Source organism: Schistocerca serialis, chromosome 9 (assembly GCF_023864345.2).
Source record: "Schistocerca serialis cubense isolate TAMUIC-IGC-003099 chromosome 9, iqSchSeri2.2, whole genome shotgun sequence".
Taxonomy (NCBI): domain Eukaryota; kingdom Metazoa; phylum Arthropoda; class Insecta; order Orthoptera; family Acrididae; genus Schistocerca; species Schistocerca serialis.
This window is the reverse complement of record NC_064646.1, coordinates 493,709,625-493,726,952: the sequence shown is the minus strand read 5'-3', so window position 1 is coordinate 493,726,952 and position 17,328 is coordinate 493,709,625. Positions and strand designations below refer to the sequence as shown.

Here is a 17,328-nt window from a genome sequence, read left to right as displayed (position 1 = left end):
CCCTCGTACTCTTATGGATTTATGGACAGCCCTGCAGGATTTATGGGTCAGTTCCCTCCAGCACTACATCAGACATTAGTTGAGTCCACATCATGTCGTGGTGTGGCACTTGTGTGCTCACGGGGGCCTTACATAATGTTAGGCAGGTGTACTAGTTTCTTTGGCTCTTCCATGCAGTTTGTACAGGAATTTTTATGTTTAGTTAATAATGAAGAGGCAATCTCTCCACTGCTGCCTAGAACAGTGGGTAGCAGTTACCAGCACTGTGTTGTGGTAGAATCTTCTTTACAAAATATGCCTCTATATTATAACACATGAATGTGAATGCATTGCTCATTATAAGGTGATATCATTGAAAGTCATAGACATATTCGACCAAGAAGTAACTGCTTAACTTCACAAAACTTAACAGAAATATATCTGCCCCTGTCATGTTACTACAGATGTTACCAATTTCTTCCTATAAACCATTGATCCAACAGTGTCCCATAGACCTGTAAGGTGGTAATTGCTGCATTTATCATCACTAGAGTGACAATAGGAAACGCTCAGCAACATCCCCTCTACTCACCTACATCCATATCTGTATTCCGCAAACCACTGTGAAGTACATAACAGAGGTTACATCCATTAATAACACATCTTGCAAAGTCTCTTTTTTCCCCATTCCATAAGCGCATGGAGTGCTGAAAGAATTATCGCATACTATTCGTGCAATCCGAAATAGTAATCAACACATTGGTTGATACAAGTGACCGTAAATGGCAGACTGCTTTACGGTCACTCTTGTCAGCCAATGCTCTGAATGTCTGCTTGGAGTGCACAAATAGTAAATGCCTCGGTGCGCTGTAATTAGGTAATCTTGTCTTAGTGGTCCCTTTGACAGTGATTATGTTGGGGGTTTAAGTATGTTCGTATATTCTTCAGGTAATGCTGGTTCTGCAAACTTTGTAATTAAGCTTTTGCCAGATAGTTGGCACAATCTTCAAGCTTCCAACAGTTCAGTTTTTTCAGTGTCTGGATGAGGCTTTCCAGTGGGTTGGGAAACCTGTGACCACCTGCGTTGCCCTTCTTTCCATATGTTCATTTTCATCATTTAGCTATGGGGTAACACACTAAAGAAATATTCTAAGACTGAACGTACGAGTGGTTTTTAGCAATCTAATTTGTATACTGATTGCATTTTATTAGTAGTTTGTTAATGAATTGAAGTCTGCCAGTTGTTTTACCTGTGACTGAGACGATGCGATAATTTCATTTCATATCCCTTCAAGTGGTTACAGTAATATATTTGTATGAGTTGGTTGATACTGTTTGTGACTCACCGTTATTGTAATCATAAACTACTATAGTTTTGCATTCTGTGAAGCGCACAAGTTTTATTTCTTAATATTTGAAGCTGAGGCAATACTGACCCTACGACTTATCTTATCTTAGAGACTTATCTTAGAGAATAGATTAAGGGAAGGCAAGCCTACATTTCTAGCATTTGTAGACTTAGAGAAAGCTTTCAACAATGTTGATTGGAATACTCTCTCTCATATTCTAAAGGTGGTAGGGGTAAAATACAGGGAGTGAAAGGCTATTTACAATTTGTACAGAAACCAGATGGCAGTTATGAGTCGAGGGGCAAGAAAGGGAAGCAGTGGTCCCGAAGGGAGTGAGACAGGCTTGCAGCCTATCCACGATGCTATTCAATCTGTATATTGAGCAAGCAGTAAAGGAAACAAAAGAAAAATTCGGAGAAGGAATTAAAATCCATGAAGAAATAAAAACATTCAGGTTCGCCGATGACATTGTAATTCTGTCAGAGACGGCAAAGGACCTGGAAGAGCAGTTGAACAGAATGGACAGTGTCTTGAAAGGAGGATATAAGATGAACATCAACAAAAGCAAAACGAGGATAATGGAATGTAGTCTAATTAAATCGGGTGATGCTGCAGGAATTAGGAAATGAGACGCTTAAAGTAGTAAATGAGTTTTGCTATTTGGAGAGCAAAATAAATGATGATGGTCGAAATAGAGAGGATATAAAATGTAGACTGGCAATGGCAAGGAAAGCGTTTCTGAAGAAGAGAAATTTGTTAACATCGAGTATAGATTTAAGTGTCAGGAAGTCATTTCTGAAAGTATGTGTATGGAGTGTAGCCATGTATGGACATGAAAGTTGGACGATAAATAGTTTAGACAAGAAGAGAATAGAAGCTTTCAAAATGTGGTGCTACAGAAGAATGCTGAAGATTAGATGGGTAGATCACATAACTAATGAGGAGGTATTGAACAAAATTGGGGAGAAGAGAAATTTGTGGCACAACTTGACTAGAAGAAGGTACCGGTTGGTAGGACATATTCTGAGGCATCAAGGGATCACCAATTTAGTATTGGAGGGAGGTTGGAGGGTAAAAATCATAGACATAGACCAAGAGATGAATACACTAAACAGATTCAGAAAGATGTAGGTTGCAGTAAGTACTGGGAGATGAAGAAGCTTGCACAAGATAGAGTAGCATGGAGAGCTGCATCAAACCAGTCTCTGGACTGAAGACCACAACAGTAATATTTAAAGCAAGGTCACAGTCTTTGTGCACCTTTGAAATCTTATCGAGATTGAACTGAGTGTTTCAACAACTTTTGTCACACAACTTTTCATTATCAGTAACTGCATCATATGCAGAAATTCTGATATTGCCTGCAGGGCCCTGAATGTACAACATGAACAGTAAGGGACCCAACATACTTCCCTGGGGCATTCCTGCAGTTACTTCTTCTACATCTATCCACAACTCCCCATCCAAGATGACATATTCTACTCTTTCTATCGAAAAATATTCAGTTTAGCCACGAATCTCATTTAATAACACTCACGATCATACATTCATTATCGAGCATTCATATGGTACTGAGTCCAGTATGTTTTGGAACTCCAGAAATACATCAACCTGATGGTGCAATTCATGGCTTTCAGGCTGTAATGTTAGAGAAGTGTGAGTTGGGGTTTTTGTATGATCAATATTTTCAGAATCCTTGACATTTGGCAAGGTCCTCATTATATGTGCTAAATCTGGCTGGGCCATCACAAATTAGAGTTTGTATTAGGGAAGGTGGGACAGTGGTTAGAGCATCTGTCTAGTGAGCAGGAGACACAGATTTGAATCATGGTCTTTGTATAAATTTTGATTCATTGCTTCAGCCTATTCTCACTTGCAACCAACACTGCAAAGGTTTCTGGTCTCAAGAGATTTCTAATTTCTGGTGTAATTAGATGATATGTCATATTTATGCTACAGCTTAAAACTTGACATGCTAATCAATTGTTATCTGGTATTATATTTACAGTAATTCATACCATAGATATTGGTCACATTGGGCAAGTGTACTTCATGTTTTTAAATACAAGTGTGTCTACATGAATACCACTATGGCAGGTGTTGCTACTTTCCACTAGCATGGCAAGTGTACGGTAGGAATCGAACTGTCACACAATAGAACAGTATGCACTCATAGAGCTGAGAAATGCTGGTGGTGAGAGGGCTTATATTGTGAAGGAATTGGCCATGTACTTGACCGACAGGTTGCAGAATATCGGGTGCATCATAATACTATATTTTACTGATGTAGATAATTTGCTTGTACTCATTTGCCAATAGGGAAATCTTTGTATATTTGTGCTCCCCTGAAACATAAATAAGAAAGAACTGCCCAATGAAGACGAAAGATATAGCCTAGGATCATACAGTTTTGTTTTTAGCTGTATGGTGACAGTCATTTGCAAAGAAATGAGTAATGGCTTGTGGATACAGTCTGTAAGATGCTTTTCAAGCCTTGGAAAAGAAAAAAAACTTTGCAAACTGTACTCGCGTCCTCCCCTGCCACACAAACAGATGTAACAATTATTCATTATCAGTCTGAAGGGAGCCAGATCATATTGACTGCTACCGACTCTGCCCAGAGCTGTATCTCATGAAATATCATAACTTTTTATCGATTATTCTCCATGTAATTGGAAGTGTGTGATGGCTATAGATTCTAATTCTTCTACTTAATGATGTTACTATGCAGTGTCAAAATATACTAAAATGTGTACATAGAAAGGACTTGCAAGTATCTGAACATTACTTGCCTAACAGTAAAAAACTATGTACAAACCTCATACAAACTGCACAAAATACTCATTTTATAGTGGTAGCATTGGTATGTTTTTTATTGAAAAATACAGTTGGTCAATAATTTTTAATTTTATTTTGCAAGAAACTGTACTTTGTTTCCTCCACCGCATGAGATGTAACAGTTGCCCCTCCCCGGCGTCTAGCACTTCTTTCCAAGAGTTACCTCGTACCGCCATAATCAATTCAGTTCATCCATATGTTTAACTTGCTGGTGTATGATGGTACTCGTTTTCTGTAGTTCAGTCGTTTGGGGCATAATATTTCTAGCTTTTGAAGGTGACAGTTGAATTACACAGTAATTGTAACAGTAATGCTGTTGCAGGCAGTACTCTGTTCCCTGGGTGGTATTTTATTACTCGAACTGTGCTCTAACTAACTGAAAAGTAAATCTGGCATCCCCTTCTTTTATGGCCAGTCGTAACGTGCAACGTGCAATGTGTAGGCAACTGCCGGCAACAATTGCTGTCTTTTACAATAAGCTGCCGTCTGGCGTACATTATTCATATGTTTTTCAGAAATTTCCGACAGAATTTGTTGTTAAGTTGCGCATAAGCGAAACCGACTCTCGTAACCTGTGTCAAGCGAATGTAAAAGTATATTTGCGTTTGTTATAAGCAAAAAAAAAAAAAAAAAACAGCAATCTTTCATTTTTATGCATTTGTGGGAAGCTTATGCGTTTAAGATTGTCCTTGCATTACAAGACTTCTTGCACAAACGTAATTACTTGCAGAACATTATTATATGCTTTCTGCTGACGAATATTCTGCATTGCACGTCCGTGAACTCACGAGGAGCAATAATTTCCAGCTTTGTGGGCGAATGCTTTACAGATGCCAGTGCCTTTACGCACATCAACCAGGGAAAGAATCTCCTGTAGATCTAATGCCGTAACCTGCCAGCGTCTCGCTGGTACCACTTCGTTGACTGGCCAGTTCCCGCGTGTAGGCAACAGATGGCAGTGTACATTGTCAGTAAGGATCTACAATCAGCTGATTTTTTTGCTAGTTCGCCGGTCGGCCGTTAGGTGGCACCGTTGCGCTCACTGGTCGGTCTCCAGTCAGCTGGCGGCGGTATACAAAAACACGAGCCGAAGACAGCGCGAGTTCAGTTCACGTTTCGCCATTGCGGAGGCTCGACTGTGTTGCGGCGCGTTGCGAATTTCACGTTATGGCGCTGTCGCGTGCTCTTTGAGGAGAACGTCTCGTTACTTTTATGTGTATTTTGCGTTTACTGTAATGGGAAGTGCTTCGGTTTAATACTGTCTGTGCGTAAAACCAGAGGAGCGGACGTCGTAGCACCTTTTTGGAAATAAAATTGTCAACAAAATTTGGTAAGTACAAGTACGTTGTAATTTTTACGCTGTATTTTTAAAGGTTCTTTTCGCATGTAGAAGAGGGATGCCATACCGCTCATGTGAGATCAGAGTTGTAAGCAGAAGCGCGTTTGATCTGTTGTGTGAGAGACATCTAGCTGAAAAATGTCACTGATTCCCCTTGTAAATGCCGATAAAGTGTAGCTTTTTTTTCTAAAAATACACCATTTTGCGTGAAAAATGATTGGTCTTTGTCCGAGGGGATTACCGAGTCTGCGAGTTCGAGATGTAGATTGTAGGCAACAAACGGCAACAACGTAGGTTCAAAAACACGCAGTACGCCAATATAAAGATACAGAATATTTGGTGGCTTCAAAATTATCGGAATAAAACTGATGTGACGATCATTGTTGTCCCAGTACATACGAGTGTTTCGAGGACAGCCAATCTTGTGACGATGCCGGGACTGGGCGTAACTTGCAAAAACTAGTCATTGTTGGGAGGCCGCGGCACGACTGCAGACGTAAACACTGCCGTTGTTTTCGAATCATTTCAATGGCGAAGATAATCATTCATATGTGTAGAAACACGGATGATTGTTATACGGTTGAATGTTGTTTTTTTTTCGGCAGTGTTCTATAGTCGACTATTGTTAACTCGAGCACTGGGGAACTGCGTTCAACGTTCGTAAAACAAGTTCCCGGTGAAACTGGTGGTGAAATTCGTAAATTACAGTCATAATTTATGCGCCGTGCTTTTAACGCTAAAGAGCGAGCCGGAAGAGCAGAGTTCGACGCAACTACAATCTGTTGTTCGTAGTGATAGCAGTACTAGGTGCTACGCCGTACCGCAATAATTGCGTTCATAAACATCTTCACAGTGCAGACCAAGGACATAGCCAAAGAGGGAAGGGGGGGATCTGGACCCCCCATCACCTAAGTTGAATTACACACGACCTAGTTCCGTATAGACAAATTAAAAGATATTTTAATTTTCAGCCAGATGATGAGAAAGGGTTACGCACTATCGATAGTCTACAATGCCATCGATAGATTGAAACTAGCAACACAAATTATAGTAATTAATTCTTGGCCTTACTTGTGCTTAGTTGCAGTTTTGTTAATTAGTTCTCTTCTTACTTGCAGTTGAATTTAATGAAAGTGCTGCCTTTTATAGCTTTTGTTCAGTGAGCTGTTGTGATAAGTGTCTCATTATGGATAAGTTTGTAACAAGAAAGAAGCTGAAAACCGCTTGATTCCTCCACTAGCGTTATGGTAAGCTAAAAATATGCATGCACTATTATAATAGTCTGATTACCTATCTATAGCAGTTTAATGTTAGCACTGGAGTCGTTATTTAGAGGCTGGTAGAACTTCGGAGGTAGCAATATTTCAGTATTTCACAAGGCAGCGGAGTCCGTAAACGTCACTATAAATAACATTAAACTAAAATCAGTGTCGTAAAATACGCTTGGGTTTACAAGTGTCGCCCAAAAATAGCGTCTATCAACAAAAGTATCGCCCGGTCGGCGATGCTTGCATTTCTTTAAAATAATCAGACAAAATTCTATCATTTGTAGGCCGAAATGGCAAAATATCGCGCAATCTGCACATCCGGGCAGTACTCAGCTATGAAAACTTGCTCCGATACGGAACGGTGGGATGGGCTTAATGGAGAGCATTAGGAGTATGTGATGACAGCACGTTCTCGTTTGTAAGAGTGTTTTTTTAGCGGATTGCTTGAAATCATCGTAGCCGTCTGCGCCCTGCATCCCCGTCCAACACCCCCCCCCCCCCCCTCGCTCGCCACCCCCCCCCCCCCCCCCCCCCCGCACCCACACCATTGGTCGATAATCTATTTACGCTCTTGTAACACTATAATAACTGAAGCTTTTTCAGATGATCTCTGATTATCTTCAAAATTTATTTTTTTTTAGTTGTAGATATCGTGATATGAATAATAATTTTTTCGTTTCTTTTGTGATCGTACTTCTCTCGGTTTCAGGAGTAGTTATTTATTTCTCGGGCAAACAGGACTTAAGATTAACGTTGGTGCGTATGGTTTACGCAGTATGCGTAGTCCAGCGATATTTACATTGGAAGGCAGCTAGCGGTCGTTATTTTGTACGATGTATCTGTGCATAAAAATGGTTCACTTCTGGAACTGCGATATATGTCTGTTCCGCTGTAAAATGTCTTATTCGTAATATCCTAGGAACATTGAAGCTAATTGTCGCAACTCTAACGTATTTGTAAATAAACAACAACGTCTGTTGTACATCGTAGAGGAGCTTATTAGCTCCAAAGACTGTATTACCCACATTATTATGGATAAACACAAACTCTTTTACGGCGTCGCGTTAGAAGACGTCTAATTGAGCACAATACGTGAATCAATGTTAAGATCCCAAAACTATGGCTCTTGGTATTCTTGTATTCAATTTTGTTGTATAAATAAAATTGCTTACTATAGTTTCAAGTTGACCGTTGAAATAATAATTTAAAAAGAAGTTCTTTATCACTCAAGAAAATTGAAGACTTTCAATTTAAAGTTTGAGACTGAACTGAAAAGCTTGGGATGCTTTGATGTAGTTTCAGATAAGCCATAAATTTAAGTACAAGGATGTAATAGGAGAAAGATAGCTACTGTCAAAAGAGGTATGAAGCCTTTTAATTTTGGAAGTTCCAACGTTAACATTCTTGTGCGTCGGGGTAGTGGACGTTATGGTAGAAGACTGAGCTGTGCTTTGTTTGCAAAGAGGGAATACGTGATACTAGAATTTTAATTCGCTTGGCGACGAAATGTACTGTAGTAATCGCATTCTACTTTTTTGTTATGTACACGGAATAAATAAATAAAGTGTTATCAGAATAAATTAAAAATATGAGCCTCATTAAGGTCATCCTTAACAAATCGGATCCTCCCTTTGACAAAAAGTACCGGCTACACCCTTTTAAGAACGGACTGGCGCGCTGGGATTATACGAGCCAAAGAGCCTGGCTTCTCTGTCCGCTAAAGACGCGGTTCACCGCATTTGCGTGTATTACATTTCTCGCGCCTGCCGCCGACATGTGGAACGTCTCCAAAGAGAGAAATGGAACAGAGCGCCGCAGATGGTGGGAACGATACTTATTCGTCAATTTGTGTTCCTGCGCGAACTGGGTCCCTCTGTATTTTCTTAAGTATCGCGTAAACTCTGTTACCGTCGCCCGCTAAAACAGTCCGGTGTCGCTTGTCCCAAGTGCGGGGAGCCATAAATTGTGCCTAATGTTTTCCCCTGCTGTACAATTCGTATTCTAAGCGAAGTAATACGCCCCAAGTGCAAGTTTTTTTCGCTTCTTTTAATTTGGAGAGTAAATACCGTATGTTGCTTGAAGTGACTCTCTTTCTGAACCGAACCATCTTCGAAGCTCACTCATTCCTGTCCCCGCATCGTTATTTAACTTACTATGGGATGAATAATCAATCATGTACATCAATGATCGCGAACCGTAAAAACTTGGCCCTGTGCGTTTTGTTTTAATAGTTCATACGTTGAAAATTCGCTTGGCATTATGTGGTTGTCACCATCATAGTCTTCTTATGAGATTTGTTTTCTTCCCTCTCTTCGCAGCAATTATACGTGTACACAGTCGGGCACATTTCGGCAAGAGAAATTTTGTTAAGAATGATAGGCTTGATTCGAGGGAACATACTATCAGGCATTACAGTTGTCTAAGACGAGCGCAAAAGTTTCTTCTTGTGTAACATGTGTACTCCACAAGTCCCCATACGGTATGTTCCGGAGGATACTTTTGAGTTTTCCTGCGTTTCCCATCATCTTACGTGCTTGGTTCGCGGATGGCGCGTGCGAAGAAAGATTTGCGGGCAAAGCTCTTTATGAACTGGAATCTCACTGGTTTTTCCGTTAAGTCACTTCTCGAGATGTACAAGGAGAGGAGCAGTACGTTGCTTCACTCTTCTTGGAAGATATGCCCCCGGAATTTTAGCAGCGAGCCTAACCCTCCCTTGACGGGCTGCGCCCGTCTTGCCGTGTATCGGGGGAGCCGTATGACAACCTCCGCGAGGCTCACGTGCTTACCAAAAAGAATCTGCGACGAAATGCAATACTCTTCTTTGGATCTTCTGTACTAACTCTACCGGATACGGATACCAAAGTGCCGAGGAGTGCTCAACAAGTCTCACTTATTACCCGCATTTCAATTTAGATTTCTCGTCGTGCATGCTTCTAGGTATTGTATGGTTGTTGTTATTGCCAGCGACTCATTTTCAGACGTTCAACCGAACAGTAGTGGCTCATTCCGCATATTTAGTCATAATACCTTACGTTTTGTCCGGGGTCAACTGCCAGTTTCTGCACCAGGCCTCGAGTGCTCTGGAGGTTTATCTGCGTGTTGCTACGATATTCTAGCGTTTTTTCCGCACCTCGTGGTGTAGCGGTTGGCATCGTTACCTCTTGACGGCAGGGTCTTGTGTTCGATTCGTGGAAGATTTTTCTTCGCTTGGGGAATGGGCTTATATGTCTTGCCCTAATCATTTCATCTCATTCCATCGATAAAATTTAGATGTTTCGGTGATATTTTGTGAGTGTTTTACTATAAGGAACCCGTAGTCTCTGGTAGCACGTTTCACAGTGATGATGAAATTATAATTTATCTGTTTTGTCAGCCCAGTTGTTTCTGTGGAAATACACTAAAGCGCCAAAGAAACTGGTGTAGACATGCGCAAGCAAATAGGGAGATATGTAAACAGGCAGAATACGGCGCTGCGGTCGGCAACGCCTATACAACACAAGTGTCTGGCGCAGTTGTTAGATAGGTTACTGCTGCTACAATGGCAGGTTATAAAGATTTAAGTGAGTTTGAACGTGGTGTTATAGTCGGCGCACGAGCGATGGGACACAGCATTTCTCAAGTTTACCGTGAATATCAGGAATCCGGTGAAACATCAGATCTCCGACATCGCTACGGCCGGAGAAAGATCCTGCAAAGAACGGGACCAGCGACGACTGAAGAGACTCCTTAAACGTGACATAAGTCGAACGCTTCCGCAAATTGCTGCAGATTTCAATGCTGGGCCATTAACAAGTGTCAGCGAGCGAAACATTGAACGAAACATCATCGATATGGGATGTCGGAGCCGAAAACGCACTCGTGTACCCTTGATGACTGCACGACACAAAGCTTTAAGCCTCGCCTGGGTTCGTCAACACCGACATTGGACTGTTAATGACTGGAAACATGATGCGGATGGACATCTGCGAGTGTGGAGACAACCTCATGAATCCATGGACCCTGCATTTGAGCTGGGGACTGTTCAAGCTGGTGGAGGCTCTGTAATGGGGTGGGCCGTGTGCAGTTGGAGTGATATGGGACCCCTGATACGTCTAGATACAACTCTGAGAGGTGACACGTACGTAAGCATCCTGTCTGATCACCTGCATCCACTCATATCATTGTGCGTTCCGATGTACTTGGGCAATCCTAGCAAGACAACGGACACCCCACACGTCCAGAATTGCTACAGAATGGCTCCAGGAAGACTCTTCTGAGTTTAAACACTTCCCCTGGCCATCAAACTCCCCAGACGTTAACGTTATAGAGCATATCTTGGATGCCTTGCAAGGTGCTCTTCAGAAGAGATCTCCAACCCCTCGTACTCCTACGGATTCATAGGCAGCCCTGTAGGATTCATGGTGTCAGTTCCCTCCAGCACTACTTCAGACATTAGTCGTGTCCATGCCACGTCGTGTTGCGGCGTTTCTGCGTGCTCACGGGGGCCCTATAGGAAATAAGGCAGGTGTACCAGTTTCTTTGGCTCTTCGACGTACCTTCTCAACGATGAAAAGGCCTGTAATGTGCGGTTACCGAAACGTACAACACTAAATACAGACTAAGGCAACAACACTGACAGGTGCGAATGCGCTGTGGTGTGGAGGCTGCAGCTATGGGAACAGTTCGTATTGTGTGGAACAGCACACGAGGCGCGTATCGGACAGCTTTTCATCAGTAGAAGCGCCTATAGTACTGCTGTGTGTCTGTCAACGTACAACTAATACGGCTGGAAACAAAATAAACCCGAGACAGAACAGAGCAGTACTGAATGCAAGCTTGAAACGGAAGAAGTTACCAACAGAAGATTGCCGTGACGAAATTTTGGCAGTGGAATTCCGGTCCACCTTTTATAACAGAATCATTCGCAAGAAGCCACACTGACGTTCCCAACGCCATCTCCAGCACATCGTTTGTATATAGTGAAGAGTAGTGACCCTGACACACAATCGAAGATGCTTTTGCATATTATTATTACGCACCGTGTGAATTTTGGGGAAAGAAGTCGTGGAATGATCGTGGCCGAAGATTGTTTTGCCACTCGCAGTGAGCATAGCGACTTGAAATTGACGTCTAGTCACCGCGGCCAGATACCTTCTACGATGTGGAAGGTTGTGTTCTGAAGAGTGGTTTCAGTTCTCGTACAACGGTACCACGACTTATGTTTTCCATGCCTCGTTTAAATCGTTTCCAGTGGTTGGCGGGATGGACCCTCCAACAAGACTTCCACTCACTGCCGACTTGTGTATAAGAAAGGGTGCCTGTAGTCCAGAGTAGAGGGTAACCCAGAACTTATCACCATGTGCGAAAAATGCTACGTAAACAAAGCAGATGGTCAGGGACACCACTCCAAAAAAGTGAAGAATCTTGTAAGGCGTGCAAGTAGGCGACACATCAGCGTAGCTGCGAAACATACGAGTATATGCCGCAGGTAAACGAATTCCACCTCATTAATTTGAAAACAAAACTTTTTTTTTTCAAATTCTTCACAGATAACGAAATTTGACAACAATTTTACGCAACGGAGGTGGCTGCACATATATTCTGTAATTAAGTTAACGCACGGTTACTGGATTTCAGCCAGTAAAAATATTTAAAATTTCAAGATAACAAAGTAGAAAAAATACCTGTAACTTTCGTATCGTTGACCGCGTTTTGCCTCAATAAAAAGAAACGCGTATAGTGAAAGAAAATTCCTTATTAGACTGGGACCGATGACCGTCGCAGTCTGGTCCCTTTAATCCCACGGACCAACCAACCTTATTAGACTAGTTGCACAATTAAAAACATTGTACCCCCACAGTTTGTATGCTTCAAAGGTCTCGCCAAAGGCGGGGGATGGGAGATGATCTCTTTATTAAGCGATTAAATTAATACTTTAAATTAAGAGTTTGTCGATTTCCTTGTCTCACCTCGGGCCGAACTACCTCAGTCGGCAGTCGTAGCTATAGTTTGGACGTGAAAGTGATTTCTTCTGTGTCGCCGTTGCACTTGACGTATGTGATGTGCCTTGGCCTCCTTGACAGCATGTTTCTAGTACGTCTCTGTTTTCTGCTTTTCCGTTTTCTCCTCCAGCTCTGTAAGGTCAGCCAACGCTTAGTCCATCGGCTCTTCCTTTTATGCACTGTCCTGACACCTGCCATCCTCGTCATGTGTCCTAACCAGCTTATCCCCATACATATAGATATAAGAATATCTTTCCTCTGTATAGGCTACTGTAATTCATGCTTGTATTTTCCACACTCACAAGCCCATAGACTATCCGCAGAGTTTTTCGCCCATATCCTCTCTGGTTGTATCTGCTTCAGTTATTATGTACACTTCTACCCATATCTAGCAACTGGTCATGTGAGGAAATAGTGTACTTCTGAGGCTGTTGTTTTTGTAACTAGAGAATTCATAACAACCTGCAGCCGCGCAGGATTAGTCGAGCGGTCTCAGGCGCTGCAGTCATGGACTGTGCGGCTCGTCCCGGCGGATGTTCGAGTTCTCCGTCGGGCATGGGTGTGTGTGTTTGTCCTTAGGTTAATTTAGGTTAAGTAGTGTGTAAGCGTAGGGACTGATCATCTTAGCAGTCAAATCCCATAAGATTTCACACACATTTGAACAACCTGCAAGAGTGCAAAATAGCCTCAATTTTCTGATTGTATTGTTTCTGTAATACACTGTCCCATGTTATTCCGACTGGTTCACTAAACACATGGGTAACTGAAACAGATGGTACCTTAAATGCTTGTTAGTCCTTCAAGTCTCCTCCTATAATAACGTGGCATCCTTAGTGTGGTCTACGAGTCTCGTTTCAAATCGTTTCGAGCGGATGGACGTCTACGGGTCTGGAGACAACCTCATCAATCCACGGACGTAGCATGTCAGCAGGGGACTGTTCAAGCTAGTGGAAGCTCTGTAGTGGTGTGGGGCGTACGCAGTTGGAGTGATATAAGACCCCTGATACGACTCTGAGAAGTCCATAGTGCCTTCCGATGGACCTGGGCAATTCCAGCAGGACAATGCGACACCCTACACGTCCAGAATTTCTAGTGGCTCCAGGAACACTATTCTGAGTTTAAACGCTTCCGCTGGCCACCAAACTCCCCAGACATGAACATTATTGAGCATATCTGGGATGCCTTGCAACGTGTTGTTCAAAAGAGATCTCCACCCCCTCGTACTCTCACGTAGTTATGAATAGCCCTGCAGGCTTCGTGGTGTCAGTTCCCTCCAGCACTACTGCAGACATCAATGGAGTCCATGCCACGTCGTATTTCGGCGCTTCTGTGTGCTCGCGGGGGCCCTGTACGATATTAGGCAGTTTCTTTGGCTCTTCAGTGTAGTTTAAAGATTTTTATTTACGAGTGTTAAAAACTCTCGCCACATTTGCTAGCCGATAAGCATATGCACCTGTTTGTCGTCATTATTGGGCCTCTGCTCCCTACTTACACGAAAACGACTGGCGTTTGTTTGCATCAGCACTGAGGCAACGGCGGTTCGGAGGGCAGCGACCGCTCTTGCTGAGCGGGCAGCGTACAGGGGGAGTGTCGTGGGACCGGCCGTAGTGTGATGGTTGGGGAGGGGGTCGGTGGCGTCGCCCCGCGCCACGGCTCGGCGGCAGAAGCGGCCGGACCGCCGCCCCCGCCCCCGCCGGCCAGCTGGCTGGCTCGTAACGAAAGCGAGAGTCGCACGGCCAGCTGGCGGACACTCCGGTCCGGTCGTTCGGCGGCCGGCCGGCTCCGCAGCGAGGGTGTGGCGCCCGCATCCCAACAAGCGAGCGTCACACGGTACCTCACCCTAGTTTGTTGTCAGTCGTTAGATCACAATATGAGGTATCAAAACTGAATTTATGACACGGTCGAGGATTGCTTGGACGGTGACTCATCGCCAGAAGTACAGTGGAAACTGGCTTAACGAGCACCTCCCATAACGCGCAATTCACATAAATTGTGACGACAGTTTAGTGTGATGTCACCAGCCGCTCACGCGCGGCGGAGGGTACGTTCAACAATATGAACACACCTTTCGCTGTCGGCAGTGGCGTACGAGCAATGCCTTTAGTACATACTGCAAGTCTGGGTTCAGTGCTCTTTCTGCTATCATTTTAGTGCAGCCTATGGTCACACATTTTTCTAAAATTGTGTTGACACAGTATTTTCTAATAACTTTCGTAGAAATATCCCGGAAGAAAAAATCACAATAAGAGGATCGTAAAAGAGAAAAAAAAACTTAGAAATGAAACGTAAAATCAGTTAAAAAGGCGAACGTGGTGTGAGCGTTGCTGATTTAGCACGCACATACAATCGGCCTACATCAACTATTTACACTACCCTCGAGAATAAGGACAAGTTCAAGAAGATACGTTTTTCAAAGGGAATGACAAGACTATCTAAACAACGGTTTCGTTTTCTGGATGATGTCGAATTGTTGCCTTTTATACGGATAAATGAAAAGCAGTTGTAAGGCGATGCTACTTACGACAATATCATTTGTGGGAAGGCGAGAATGATTTTCGCCGACCTTGTTAAGAAGGCGCCAGGATCATCAGCGGCCGAAGAAGTGTTTAAAGGAAGCTGTGGGTGGTTCGAGAAGTTTAAGAACAGAACCGGCATCCACAGCGTCGTGAGGCATGGCGAAACAGAGAGCTCCGACACAAAGGCAGCAGAGAACTTCATCAGCATCTTCAACATGGTAGCCGGCCGGTGTGGCGGAGCAGTCCTAGCGCTTCAGTGCGGAACCGCACGACCGCTAAGGCCGCAGGTTCGAATCCTGCCTCCAGCATGGATGTGTGTGATGTCCTTAGGTTAGTTAGGTTAAGCTCTAGTGGAGTGATGACCTAAGTCCCATAGTGCTCAGAGCCGTTTGAACCTTTTTTTTTTTAATATGCTCGTAGTTTCTGAGGGCTATTTTCCACAACTGGTTTTTAATTGCGACAAGACGGGTCTAGTTTGGAAACCTTCGTAATAGCAGAGGAGAATGTATTGCCTAGTCACGAGGCAATAAAAGACCGTCTCACACAGCTATTCTGTGCCAACGCAAGCGGCAATTTGAAAATCAAACTGCTGCTTGTTTACCATACAGAAACGATCCGTCAAGAAGTGTAAAGTCCAGAAGAACAGTTTAAATGTGATGTGCAGGTCCAGCAACAAGGCTTAGGTGACACGCGATATCTTTTGTAATTGTATCAATGAAGTGTTTGGTTCTTTGGTGAAAAATTATTTGCTTGAGATGAATTTGCCACACCATGCCTTGCTTGTTATGGACAACGCTCCTGTCCATACTACAGGCCTACAAGACTACATCCTTGAAGAATTTCAATTCATCAAGATCCAACTTCTGCCTTCCAACACCACTCCGTTACTCCAGCCTATGGACCGGGACATTATTTCTAACTGTAACTAGCTCTACACTGAAGCACTCTTCGAGCATTGCTTCGAGTTGACTGAAGCTACCAATATCACTGTCAGAGAGTTTTGGAAGTATCACTTCAATATCGTTGCCTGCATCAAGATGATCGAAAAGACGTGGGAAGGGGTTACCAAGAGAACTCCCACTTCTGCTGGGAAGAAGTGTTGGCCGGAGTCCGTTGTCGAATATGACTCTGAGGTATTTGAGTCAATACCTGTTCAGACTGTAGTGAACGAGATCGTGTCTTTGGACAAGAGCATGGGACAAAATGTGGGTAACAATGATATCGATGAACTTGTGGAAGATCACAGCCAAGAAATGTCCACCGAAGAGCTTATGGAGTTGCAGTGTGTTTCGCAGCAGGAAGTTGTGGAGAGTAGTTCTTCAGAGGAGGAGGTGGAGGCAGTAACAACAAAGCAGCAATCTTCTGGCGCAACAAGAGAAATGCTGAAAGCGTGGGAATCGGTTGCATCGTACATTGAAAACTATCACCCCAATAAAGCAGTGGCTACGCGAGCTACAAATTTATTTCACGATATTAGTATGTTGCGTTTTCGCCAGGTCTCGAAGCGTCAGCAGAAACAAATGTCTATATATAGCTTCCTAGTAAGAATGAATTAGTTATGTATCGTGATTAATAAAGTACGTAATACTGGATGTAAATTTTCTTTGAATAAATGGCACGAATAAGATAAAACTTTTAGTACTTTTTCTGCATAGAAAGCATTATCGTATTTTACATCAATTTATATGGGATAAATTGTTTCGCTTAACGAGTGTTTCGCACTACGAGTAAGATTCTGGAACGAATTATACTCGCTACGCGAATTTCCACTGTACTAACTTGAGGTAGAGTGTTAGGACCAGTGATGTGCATTTTGCATATCAGTCCCTGGCAGATAATGCTAATAGCGAGCTCAGACTCCTCGCAGATGATGTAGTTGTCTGTAATTAAGTTCTCTGGGAAAGGCCACACAAATATTCATTCACGTCTTGGTAACATTTCAAAGAGCTGCAAAGATTGACAACTTGCTTTAAGTTAACGTCCTCATCATCGGTTTTCCGTTGTTCATTTGTGTCCGTCCATATCTGATTCTTCTCTCAGCAGTACATCCCAGTTGAG

The 17,328-nt window shown here is 43.0% G+C and overlaps 1 protein-coding gene across 1 annotated transcript in view; it reads left to right on the top strand.

Moving 5' to 3' along the window:
- Positions 1–5,298: 5,298 nt before the first annotated feature.
- LOC126419733 (GAS2-like protein pickled eggs) overlaps positions 5,299–17,328 on the top strand; it is an 817,704-nt gene continuing 805,674 nt past the window's right edge. Inside the window, exon 1 of the mRNA XM_050086911.1 lies at positions 5,299–5,496. The gene's annotated coding sequence lies outside the window, so the exon portion shown is untranslated. The remainder of the gene's footprint in view (positions 5,497–17,328) is intronic.